This window comes from Protopterus annectens, chromosome 17.part0, assembly GCF_019279795.1.
Source record: "Protopterus annectens isolate FY-2018-M chromosome 17.part0, PAN1.0, whole genome shotgun sequence".
NCBI classification, from domain to species: domain Eukaryota; kingdom Metazoa; phylum Chordata; order Ceratodontiformes; family Protopteridae; genus Protopterus; species Protopterus annectens.
Window position 1 is genome coordinate 752,756,184 of NC_056751.1, and position 13,789 is coordinate 752,769,972.

Genomic DNA, 13,789 nt, shown 5'->3' on the forward strand with positions numbered 1-13,789 from the left:
ACAAATATTCTACACTCATTACCCTGAGCCCAAAGTATACAGGGCAAATAGCAACTTTAACAAATATTCTACACTCATTACCCTAAGCCGAAAGTATACAGGGCAAATAGCAACTTTAACAACTATTCTACACTCATTACCCTAAGACCAAAGTATACAGGGCAAATAGCAACTTTAATAACTATTCTACACTCATTACCCTGAGCCCAAAGTATACAGGGCAAACAGCAACTTTAACAAATATTCTACACTCATTACCCTGAGCCCAAAGTATACAGGGCAAACAGCAACTTTAACAACTATTCTACACTCATTACCCTGAGCCCAAAGTATACAGGGCAAACAGCAACTTTAACAACTATTCTACACTCATAACCCTGAGCCCAAAGTATACAGGGCAAACAGCAACTTTAACAACTATTCTACACTCATTACCCTGAGCCCAAAGTATACAGGGCACATAGCAACTTTAATAACTATTCTACACTCATTACCCTGAGCCCAAAGTATACAGGGCAAACAGCAACTTTAACAACTATTCTACACTCATTACCCTGAGCCCAAAGTATACAGGGCAAATAGCAACTTTAACAAATATTCTACACTCATTACCCTAAGCCCAAAGTATACAGGGCAAACAGCAACTTTAACAACTATTCTACACTCATTACCCTGAGCCCAAAGTATACAGGGCAAATAGCAACTTTAACAAATATTCTACACTCATTACCGTGAGCCCAAAGTATACAGGGCAAACAGCAACTTTAATAACTATTCTACACTCATTACCGTGAGCCCAAAGTATACAGGGCAAACAGCAACTTTAACAACTATTCTACACTCATTACCCTAAGCAAAAAGTATACAGGGCAAACAGCAACTTTAACAAATATTCTACACTCATTACCCTGAGCCCAAAGTATACAGGGCAAATAGCAACTTTAACAACTATTCTACACTCATTAACCTGAGCCCAAAGTATACAGGGCAAACAGCAACTTTAACAACTATCCTACACTCATTACCCTGAGCCCAAAGTATACAGGGCAAATAGCAACTTTAACAAATATTCTACACTCATTACCCTAAGCCCAAAGTATACAGGGCAAACAGCAACTTTAACAACTATTCTACACTCATTACCCTGTGCCCAAAGTATACAGGGCAAACAGCAACTTTAACAACTATTCTACACTCATTACCCTGAGCCCAAAGTATACAGGGCAAACAGCAACTTTAACAACTATTCTACACTCATTACCCTGAGCCCAAAGTATACAGGGCAAACAGCAACTTTAATAACTATTCTACACTCATTAACCTGAGCCCAAAGTATACAGGGCAAATATCAACTTTAACAAATATTCTACACTCATTACCGTGAGCCCAAAGTATACAGGGCAAACAGCAACTTTAACAACTATTCTACACTCATTACCGTGAGCCCAAAGTATACAGGGCAAATAGCAACTTTAACAAATATTCTACACTCATTACCCTAAGCCCAAAGTATACAGGGCAAACAGCAACTTTAACAACTATTCTACACTCATTACCGTGAGCCCAAAGTATACAGGGCAAACAGCAACTTTAACAAATATTCTACACTCATTACCCTGAGCCCAAAGTATACAGGGCAAACAGCAACTTTAACAACTATTCTACACTCATTACCCTGAGCCCAAAGTATACAGGGCAAATAGCAACTTTAACAACTATTCTACACTCATTACCCTGATCCCAAAGTATACAGGGCAAATAGCAACTTTAACAACTATTCTACACTCATTACCGTGAGCCCAAAGTATACAGGGCAAATAGCAACTTTAACAACTATTTTACACTCATTACCCTGAGCCCAAAGTATACAGGGCAAACAGCAACTTTAACAACTATTCTACACTCATTACCCTGAGCCCAAAGTATACAAGGCAAACAGCAACTTTAACAACTATTCTACACTCATTACCCTAAGCCCAAAGTATACAGGGCAAACAGCAACTTTAACAAATATTCTACACTCATTACCCTGAGCCCAAAGTATACAGGGCAAATAGCAACTTTAACAACTATTCTACACTCATTAACCTGAGCCCAAAGTATACAGGGCAAACAGCAACTTTAACAACTATTCTACACTCATTACCCTGAGCCCAAAGTATACAGGGCAAATAGCAACTTTAACAAATATTCTACACTCATTACCCTAAGCCCAAAGTATACAGGGCAAACAGCAACTTTAACAACTATTCTACACTCATTACCCTGTGCCCAAAGTATACAGGGCAAACAGCAACTTTAACAACTATTCTACACTCATTACCCTGAGCCCAAAGTATACAGGGCAAACAGCAACTTTAACAACTATTCTACACTCATTACCCTGAGCCCAAAGTATACAGGGCAAACAGCAACTTTAATAACTATTCTACACTCATTAACCTGAGCCCAAAGTATACAGGGCAAATATCAACTTTAACAAATATTCTACACTCATTACCGTGAGCCCAAAGTATACAGGGCAAACAGCAACTTTAACAACTATTCTACACTCATTACCATGAGCCCAAAGTATACAGGGCAAATAGCAACTTTAACAAATATTCTACACTCATTACCCTAAGCCCAAAGTATACAGGGCAAACAGCAACTTTAACAACTATTCTACACTCATTACCGTGAGCCCAAAGTATACAGGGCAAACAGCAACTTTAACAACTATTCTACACTCATTACCCTGAGCCCAAAGTATACAGGGCAAACAGCAACTTTAACAACTATTCTACACTCATTACCCTGAGCCCAAAGTATACAGGGCAAATAGCAACTTTAACAACTATTCTACACTCATTACCCTGAGCCCAAAGTATACAGGGCAAATAGCAACTTTAACAACTATTCTACACTCATTACCCTGAGCCCAAAGTATACAGGGCAAATAGCAACTTTAACAACTATTCTACACTCATTACCCTGAGCCCAAAGTATACAGGGCAAACAGCAACTTTAATAACTATTCTACACTCATTACCCTGAGCCCAATGTATACAGGGCAAACAGCAACTTTAATAACTATTCTACACTCATTAACCTGAGCCCAAAGTATACAGGGCAAATAGCAACTTTAACAACTATTCTACACTCATTACCCTGAGCCCAAAGTATACAGGGCAAACAGCAACTTTAACAACTATTCTACACTCATTACCCTGAGCCCAAAGTATACAGGGCAAACAGCAACTTTAACAACTATTCTACACTCATTACCCTGAGCCCAAAGTATACAGGGCAAACAGCAACTTTAACAACTATTCTACACTCATTACCCTGAGCCCAAAATATACAGGGCAAACAGCAACTTTAACAACTATTCTACACTCATTACCCTGAGCCCAAAGTATACAGGGCAAATAGCAACTTTAACAACTATTCTACACTCATTACCCTGAGCCCAAAGTATACAGGGCAAACAGCAACTTTAACAACTATTCTACACTCATTACCCTGAGCCCAAAGTATACAGGGCAAACAGCAACTTTAACAACTATTCTACACTCATTACCCTGAGCCCAAAGTATACAGGGCAAACAGCAACTTTAACAACTATTCTACACTCATTACCCTGAGCCCAAAGTAAACAGGGCAAACAGCAACTTTAACAAATATTCTACACTCATTACCCTGAGCCCAAAGTATACAGGGCAAATAGCAACTTTAACAACTATTCTACACTCATTACCCTAAGCCCAAAGTATACAGGGCAAACAGCAACTTTAACAACTATTCTACACTCATTACCCTGAGCCCAAAGTATACAGGGCAAATAGCAACTTTAACAAATATTCTACACTCATTACCCTAAGCCCAAAGTATACAGGGCAAACAGCAACTTTAACAACTATTCTACACTCATTACCCTGAGCCCAAAGTATACAGGGCAAACAGCAACTTTAACAACTATTCTACACTCATTACCCTGAGCCCAAAGTATACAGGGCAAACAGCAACTTTAACAACTATTCTACACTCATTACCCTGAGCCCAAAGTATACAGGGCAAACAGCAACTTTAACAACTATTCTACACTCATTACCCTGAGCCCAAAGTATACAGGGCAAATAGCAATTTTAACAACTATTAAATAAACTATAAATAAAAACTAACATGTCTCCAGAGTGCATTAGTGTTATCATTTTTTCTTATAGCATATTGATGCTCATATATTCTTTTTTTTAATTTCCACTCCATCTTTCCTATATAAAAACTAGGACATGACATGCATTTTTTTTTCTTTAAAAAAATATCTTGTGCATAAAAATCGACAATGCTTATCTTAACAAATGTATAACATTGAAAATAGTTCCCAAGGGACTTCGTTTTTTTAAAATGGCTATGGGAGTATGGTTAAATGATGAAGTGTGTGATGAATTTGATGCTTTATTTAATAGTTTTGGTTTTGAATATATGAAATTGTTGATTAAAAAGAATGATGAGACATTATGTAAATTGATTGAGAAAGTGGAAAAAATGAACAAGGCTATAATTGATGACTTGCTGTTTGACCAATGGGAAAGATTATATTTTAAACAATTTGAGATAGCCGACAAGAAGGCACAAGATATTTTTTTAAAGAAAAATAAAAAAATGAATAGGGATAGTTCAGATTACAAGACTAATAGGGTGTATTTATGGAAGTATAGAAAGAATGGAAGTGATGATGGAAAATTTGATAACAATGCACAATGGTTTAATATGCATAATCGGAAGGAACAATATGGGGGAAAATGAAAATTTTTATGGAGAACATTGATACAACCAAGGGGGGAATTGGAAAAAGAATTGGAAGTGGAGAAGGAATCGACAAGAATGGGGTCAGACAAACGCCAACTATCAGAATTGGAGAGAGAATACGAGATAGAGGGGGAAGAAGTAGGAAATAGTGTATATGATAGTAACATAGTTGCATACACACTGGAGACAAACACAAATGGAATTATAAATAGTAAGGAGAATTTTAATATATACAATTACACCAGTTTAAAGGTGAGTGATGGATATTTCCAATTACTATCTAAAGGAATGAAGTATATACCTAAAAAGAAATTTAACGTGGTAGATAGCTTAACTGAGATAAAAATGTTTCTCAGGAAAATCAATTTAGCTATCAAGTTTCAAAGTAAGCCTGTAATGAGAGGAAAAGAAGTGTTAAAGAAAAAAAGTAAATATATACCCCCCCCCATGCATTCAAATGTAGCTATTTATGAGAAAATAGTAGCGAGAGAGATTTATAGTTTACATAATGAAACAAGACATAAAAAATTGATTAGTAACTTATCTAATGAACAGATACATCTATTAGAAAGGCTTAAGGAAGATAAAAAGATTAGAATAATGAAGCCAGATAAGGGAGCGGCAGTAGTCATATATAACACGGAAGAATATAATAATAAAATGTACCAAATTCTACAGGAATCAGGCAATTACACCACAGTATCTATAAATTAAATAAATATTGGATATAAACATATAGACATGTTTTTGGAAGAATGTTTACTAGATGGACGAATTACCAATGAAACCTATAAGTTCATGGGTGTTGAATATCCTGTTTTAGCAACCATAGTAGCTGTACCTAAGGTACACAAAAATATTGTAGATCCCCCGTTTTGACCCATTATATCAGGGAGCCATTCAAAAACTTTTCCTTTTGGAACAGCCATAGATAGATGGCTTAAGCATATTTACAATAATGTACCACATTTAATTAAGGACTCATGGGCCTTTTTGGGTAATTTAACATCTGATTTATGGAAAAGGAACATAGTGTTTATAACGATTGATGTGAGAGATTTATTTTCAAGCATTCCTAAACAACAAGGGTTGGAAAGTTTTTCTAATAGTATTAGGAAATACTCAAACTTGAAATGGGACCAAATTAGTCTTATAATGGAACTTATGTCTATAGTACTCGAGTATAATTATATATACTTTGAAGGAGAGTACTATAAGCAAACTAGAGGAGTAGCAATGTGGGCTGCTGCCCGATGTTTGCAAACCTAGTTATGCTGGATTGGGAAAATGAAAAAGTATTTAAAAGTGATTATTACAAGTATATTAGATATTACTCAAGATTTTTGGATGATATCTTTATTTTATGGGACAGTCCAGAAAGTATTATTAGTACATTTATTGAGTATTTAAACAGTACGGGTGAATATTTAAAGTTCACATATAATAGTAGTACTGAGGGGAATAGCATATTTATATACATATATATCTAGTGAAAATAATGGATTTAAATCTCGAATTTATAGAAAGAAAACTTTTTCCATCAATTATTTAGAATTTTCCAGCAACCACCCCTATAAAACAAAGAAAAGTATATTTAAAGGGCAGTGCATACGCAGCTAGAATGACATCAGTATATTTGGAGATCTAGAAGAATTAGACTTTATAAAGGAGCTCTTTAGTTCTAGAGGTTACCCTGAAAAATTACTGAATGATACAAGGATGTATGTAAAAAATGAATGTGGGAAAAATATATACCAGTTTTGGGTAAACAGCAATTTAACATGTCTAAGGTAGAAGACAACGGTTTTGATAGATACAGTAGAGCATGTATATTAGAATAAACGCCTCAGTTGAAACAAGTGAAAAATATTTTACGTAGACATTGGAATATTCTCACAGTAGATAGTGAAATCAAAGAAGTAGTTGGTGAGGCCCCCGTATTTGTTTTTAAAATGGGAATTAACACGAAATTGATTTTAGAAATGAACATTTCAATAAAAGAAAGAAACATGCAGAAAAAGGGAACGTAAAAATGTGCTAGTTGCGGACAATGTAAAGCTATATTAGAAAGAGAAGAGATTACTCTAGATAATATCAATAAAACCAAAACTGTTTTACAGTATGGCAATTGTAACACAAGTAAAATGATATATATATCGCCAAATGCATGTCATGTCCTAGTTTTTATATAGGAAAGACGGAGAGGAAATTTAAAAAAAGAATATATGAGCATCGATATGCTATAAGAAAAAAAGATTAACACTAATGCACTCTCGAGACATGTTATGAAATATGGGGATAGTCATGAATTTAGATTTGCTATACTGGAACAGTTAAGAGTGAATTACAGAGGAGGAAATATCAAAGCCATCTTGGGAGAAATGGAAGTGAGATGGCAAATATTAACAGATGCCTCAACTACACCAGGATTAAATGATTATATAACAATTAAATCAATGTTGCAGAAATATACATAGTGTTATAAAATATTTTAATATTATTTTTAAAAAAATTGTTTTTAAGTAATGGATGGAACTATTAATAATAACTTGAAATGGTTTAGAACATACAATAGCATGCACTAGTGAAGCTGGCATTTACATGGCCACAATATTTAGATTTGACCTATGACTTATTATTACTTTCTTTGAGCACAATCTGTTATTATTTTAATATTTTAATATTTTGTATATTATGCAGTTTGCACATTTATGCATATGTATTGCACATATAGTAAGTACAGAAGGTCAAACGCAAGCCCATGGAGCATCCACAGTTGTAATATGCATTATATATAAATGAACAAAGTTTAAAAGTTTAAATATTATAACTGTCTCTTGTAAATCAGCATGTTTAAAGATGGTCAGTACCAATAGTTATGATAAAATTATATTCGGCAAGTCATTTCAGAACTAGTCTATTAATTAGTTTTTTAACTTGTTTTAATATAGTGTATGTCTTTTTAATGAAAGACTGTTTCACAGCATATTTTGGTCATTTTGGCGCCAAAAAGTGTATAAATTGGGTCAATTTATCAATTCATGTATTCTGATGAAGTCCACATGGTAGTGGATGAAAGCGCTTAATCGAATGTTTTAAGAAAGTTTGTTTTTTATATTTTATTCCTATTAAACTGGTAGTAATATTGCTTGCTGGTTTTGAGCTTTTCTACTAGTGTATCCATACAATAGCGTTGTGCTCTTGATTGATTTTTGGTTGTTTCAACGCTATTTCTGGATTTATATTCTGTGGTATTATGGATACCCTAGAGGACAGTTCTTATAACAAACGTACACCAGAGGTTAATGGCGATTTGTAGAAACTTCGGTTGGAGGTTTCATGTTTAAAAGGTGAAGTTACACGTCTTTTGGAACTTATGACTCAAGCTGAGCCGAAGCGGCTAGCTACTCTAAATCAAAACAGAGCATTCCATCAGTCATTGAGCAGTGACCTACAAGCTGAGCTTCCTAATGCTCAAGAAATTCGAACAGGCACTTCTATAGCGCTTGAGACTGTGGACTTACAATGTCCTGGGATGGAAAACAGTCGGTTTTCCGAGAGAGAGTTTACTTTTGACTACTCCTTATATAATTCAGACGATGAAGCTCGACGTACTGGAACTAAACCAAAATGGAACATGGCAGCTCGCACTTATTCCATAAATGTCCATAATGCAACATCAGAAGGAAAAGGTACTGTAAGACACAGCTCTAGTCCTAGAGCTAGTGGTAACAATATTCAAAAAGCTAACAACAATGTGGGACATAATAATGTTAATTTGGACAATTTTATACAGAAAGATGTTTGTTTTGACAATGCTAGTCAAGCAATGGAACTAGAAAGCATTGTCGGGGACACTACAAAGGGATCCCTAAAAGATTTAATATATGCCTTTGGGAAAGCATTAAATATGATTAAAGGCATAAAAATCGACAATGATTATCTTAACAAATGTATAACATTGAAAATAGTTCCCAAGGGACTTCGTTTTTAAAATGCCTATGGGAGTATGGTTAAATGATGAAGTGTGTGATGAATTTGATGCTTTATTTAATAGTTTTGGTTTTGAATATATGAAATTGTTGATTAAAAAGAATGATGAGAAATTATGTAAATTGATTGAGAAAGTGGAAAAAATGAACAAGGCTATAATTGATGACTTGCTGTTTGACCAATGGGAAAGATTATATTTTAAACAATTTGAGATAGCCGACAAGAAGGCACAAGATATTTTTTTAAAGAAAAATAAAAAATAAATAGGGATAGTTCAGATTACAAGACTAATAGGGTGTATTTATGGAAGTATAGAAACAATGGAAGTGATGATGGAAAATTTGATAACAATGCACAATGGTTTAATATGCATAATCGGAAGGAACAATATGGGGGAAAATGAAAATTTTTATGGAGAATGTTGATACAACCAAGGGGGGAATCGGAAAAAGAATTGGAAGTGGAGAAGGAATCGACAAGGATGGGGTCAGACAAACGCCAACTATCAGAATTGGAGAGAGAATACGAGATAGAGGGGGAAGAAGTAGGAAACAGTGTATATGATAGTAACATAGTTGCATACACACTGGAGACAAACACAAATGGAATTATAAATAGTAAGGAGAATTTTAATATATACAATTACACCAGTTTAAAGGTGAGTGATGGATATTTCCAATTACTATCTAAAGGAATGAAGTATATACCTAAAAAGAAATTTAACATGGTAGATAGCTTAACTGAGATAAAAATGTTTCTCAGGAAAATCAATTTAGCTATCAAGTTTCAAAGTAAGCCTGTAATGAGAGGAAAAGAAGTGTTAAAGAAAAAAAGTAAATATATACTCCCCATGCATTCAAATGTAGCTATTTATGAGAAAATAGTAGCGAGAGAGATTTATAGTTTACATAATGAAACAAGACATAAAAAATTGATTAGTAACTTATCTAATGAACAGATACATCTATTAGAAAGGCTTAAGGAAGATAAAAAGATTAGAATAATGAAGCCAGATAAGGGAGGGGGAGTAGTCATATATAACACGGAAGAATACAATAATAAAATGTACCAAATTCTACAGGAATCAGGCAATTACACCACAGTATCTATAAATTAAATAAATATTGGATATAAACATATAGACATGTTTTTGGAAGAATGTTTACTAGATGGACGAATTACCAATGAAACCTATAAGTTCATGAGTGTTGAATATCCTGTTTTAGCAACCATAGTAGCTGTACCTAAGGTACACAAAAATATTGTAGATCCCCCGTTTTGACCCATTATATCAGGGAGCCATTCAAAAACTTTTCCTTTTGGAACAGCCATAGATAGATGGCTTAAGCATATTTACAATAATGTACCACATTTAATTAAGGACTCATGGGCCTCTTTGGGTAATTTAACATCTGATTTATGGAAAAGGAACATAGTGTTTATAACGATTGATGTGAGAGATTTATTTTCAAGCATTCCTAAACAACAAGGGTTGGAAAGTTTTTCTAATAGTATTAGGAAATACTCAAACTTGAAATGGGACCAAATTAGTCTTATAATGGAACTTATGTCTATAGTACTCGAGTATAATTATATATACTTTGAAGGAGAGTACTATAAGCAAACTAGAGGAGTAGCAATGGGGGCTGCTTGCGCCCCGATGTTTGCAAACCTAGTTATGCTGGATTGGGAAAATGAAAAAGTATTTAAAAGTGATTATTACAAGTATATTAGATATTACTCAAGATTTTTGGATGATATCTTTATTTTATGGGACAGTCCAGAAAGTATTATTAGTACATTTATTGAGTATTTAAACAGTACGAGTGAATATTTAAAGTTCACATATAATAGTAGTACGGAGGGAATAGCATATTTAGATACATATATATCTAGTGAAAATAATGGATTTAAATCTCGAATTTATAGAAAGAAAACTTTTTCCATCAATTATTTAGAATTTTCCAGCAACCACCCCTATAAAACAAAGAAAAGTATATTTAAAGGGCAGTGCATACGTGCAGCTAGAATGACATCAGTATATTTGGAGATCTAGAAGAATTAGACTTTATAAAGGAGCTCTTTAGTTCTAGAGGTTACCCTGAAAAATTACTGAATGATACAAGGATGTATGTAAAAAATGAATGGGGGAAAAATATATACCAGTTTTGGGTAAACAGCAATTTAACATGTCTAAGGTAGAAGACAACGGTTTTGATAGATACAGTAGAGCATGTATATTAGAATAAACGCCTCAGTTGAAACAAGTGAAAAATATTTTACGTAGACATTGGAATATTCTCACAGTAGATAGTGAAATCAAAGAAGTAGTTGGTGAGGCCCCGTATTTGTTTTAAAATGGGAATTAACACGAAATTGATTTTAGAAATGAACATTACAATAAAAGAAAGAAACATGCAGAAAAAGGGAACGTAAAAATGTGCTAGTTGCGGACAATGTAAAGCTATATTAGAAAGAGAAGAGATTACTCTAGATAATATCAATAAAACCAAAACTGTTTTACAGTATGGCAATTGTAACACAAGTAAAATGATATATATATCACCAAATGCATGTCATGTCCTAGTTTTTATATAGGAAAGACGGAGAGGAAATTTAAAAAAAGAATATATGAGCATCGATATGCTATAAGAAAAAAAGATTAACACTAATGCACTCTCGAGACATGTTATGAAATATGGGGATAGTCATGAATTTAGATTTGCTATACTGGAACAGTTAAGAGTGAATTACAGAGGAGGAAATATCAAAGCCATCTTGTGAGAAAGGGAAGTGAGATGGCAAATATTAACAGATGCCTCAACTACACCAGGATTAAATGATTATATAACAATTAAACCAATGTTGCAGAAATATACATAGTGTTATAAAATATTTTAATATTATTTTTAAAAAAATTGTTTTTAAGTAATGGATGGAACTATTAATAATAACTTGAAATGGTTTAGAACATACAATAGCATGCACTAGTGAAGCTGGCATTTACATGGCCACAATATTTAGATTTGACCTATGACTTATTATTACTTTCTTTGAGCACAATCTGTTATTATTTTAATATTTTAATATTTTGTATATTATGCAGTTTGCACATTTATGCATATGTATTGCACATATAGTATGTACAGAAGGTCAAACGCAAGCCCATGGAGCATCCACAGTTGTAATATGCATTATATATAAATGAACAAAGTTTAAAAGTTTAAATATTATAACTGTCTCTTATAAATCAGCATGTTTAAAGATGGTCAGTACCAATAGTTATGATAAAATTATATTCGGCAAGTCATTTCAGAACTAGTCTATTAATTAGTTTTTAACTTGTTTTAATATAGTGTATGTCTTTTAATGAAAGACTGTTTCACAGCATATTTTGGTCATTTTGGCGCCAAAAGTGTATAAATTGGGTCAATTTATCAATTCATGTATTCTGATGAATTCCACATGGTAGTGGATGAAAGCGCTTAATCGAATGTTTTAAGAAAGTTTGTTTTTTATATTTTATTCCTATTAAACTGGTAGTATTATTGCTTGCTGGTTTTGAGCTTTTCTACTAGTGTATCCGTACAATAGCGTTGTGCTCTTGATTGATTTTTGGTTGTTTCAACGCTATTTCTGGATTTATATTCTGTGGTATTATGGATACCCTAGAGGACAGTTCTTATAACAAACGTACACCACAGGTTAATGGCGATTTGTAGAAACTTCGGTTGGAGGTTTCATGTTTAAAAGGTGAAGTTACACGTCTTCTGGAACTTATGACTCAAGCTGAGCCGAAGCGGCTAGCTACTCTAAATCAAAACAGAGCATTCCATCAGTCATTGAGCAGTGACCTACAAGCTGAGCTTCCTAATGCTCAGGAAATTCGAACAGGCACTTCTATAGCGCTTGAGACTGTGGACTTACAATGTCCTGGGATGGAAAACAGTCGGTTTTCTGAGAGAGAGTTTACTTTTGACTACTCCTTATATAATTTAGATGATGAAGCTCGACGTACTGGAACTAAACCAAAACGGAACATGGCAGCTCGCACTTATTCCATAAATGTCCATAACGCAACATCAGAAGGAAAAGGTACTGTAAGACACAGCTCTAGTCCTAGAGCTAGTGGTAACAATATTCAAAAAGCTAACAACAATGTGGGACATAATAATGTTAATTTGGACAATTTTATACAGAAAGATGTTTGTTTTGACAATGCTAGTCAAGCAATGGAACTAGAAAGCATTGTCGGGGACACTACAAAGGGATCCCTAAAAGATTTAATATATGCCTTTGGGAAAGCATTAAATATGATTAAAGGCATAAAAATCGACAATGATTATCTTAACAAATGTATAACATTGAAAATAGTTCCCAAGGGACTTCGTTTTTTTAAAATGCCTATGGGAGTATGGTTAAATGATGAAGTGTGTGATGAATTTGATGCTTTATTTAATAGTTTTGGTTTTGAATATATGAAATTGTTGATTAAAAAGAATGATGAGAAATTATGTAAATTGATTGAGAAAGTGGAAAAAATGAACAAGGCTATAATTGATGACTTGCTGTTTGACCAATGGGAAAGATTATATTTTAAACAATTTGAGATAGCCGACAAGAAGGCACAAGATATTTTTTTAAAGAAAAATAAAAAAATGAATAGGGATAGTTCAGATTACAAGACTAATAGGGTGTATTTATGGAAGTATAGAAAGAATGGAAGTGATGATGGAAAATTTGATAACAATGCACAATGGTTTAATATGCATAATCGGAAGGAACAATATGGGGGAAAATGAAAATTTTTATGGAGAATGTTGATACAACCAAGGGGGGAATCGGAAAAAGAATTGGAAGTGGAGAAGGAATCGACAAGGATGGGGTCAGACAAACGCCAACTATCAGAATTGGAGAGAGAATACGAGATAGAGGGGGAAGAAGTAGGAAATAGTGTAAATGATAGTAACATAGTTGCATACACACTGGAGACAAACACAAATGG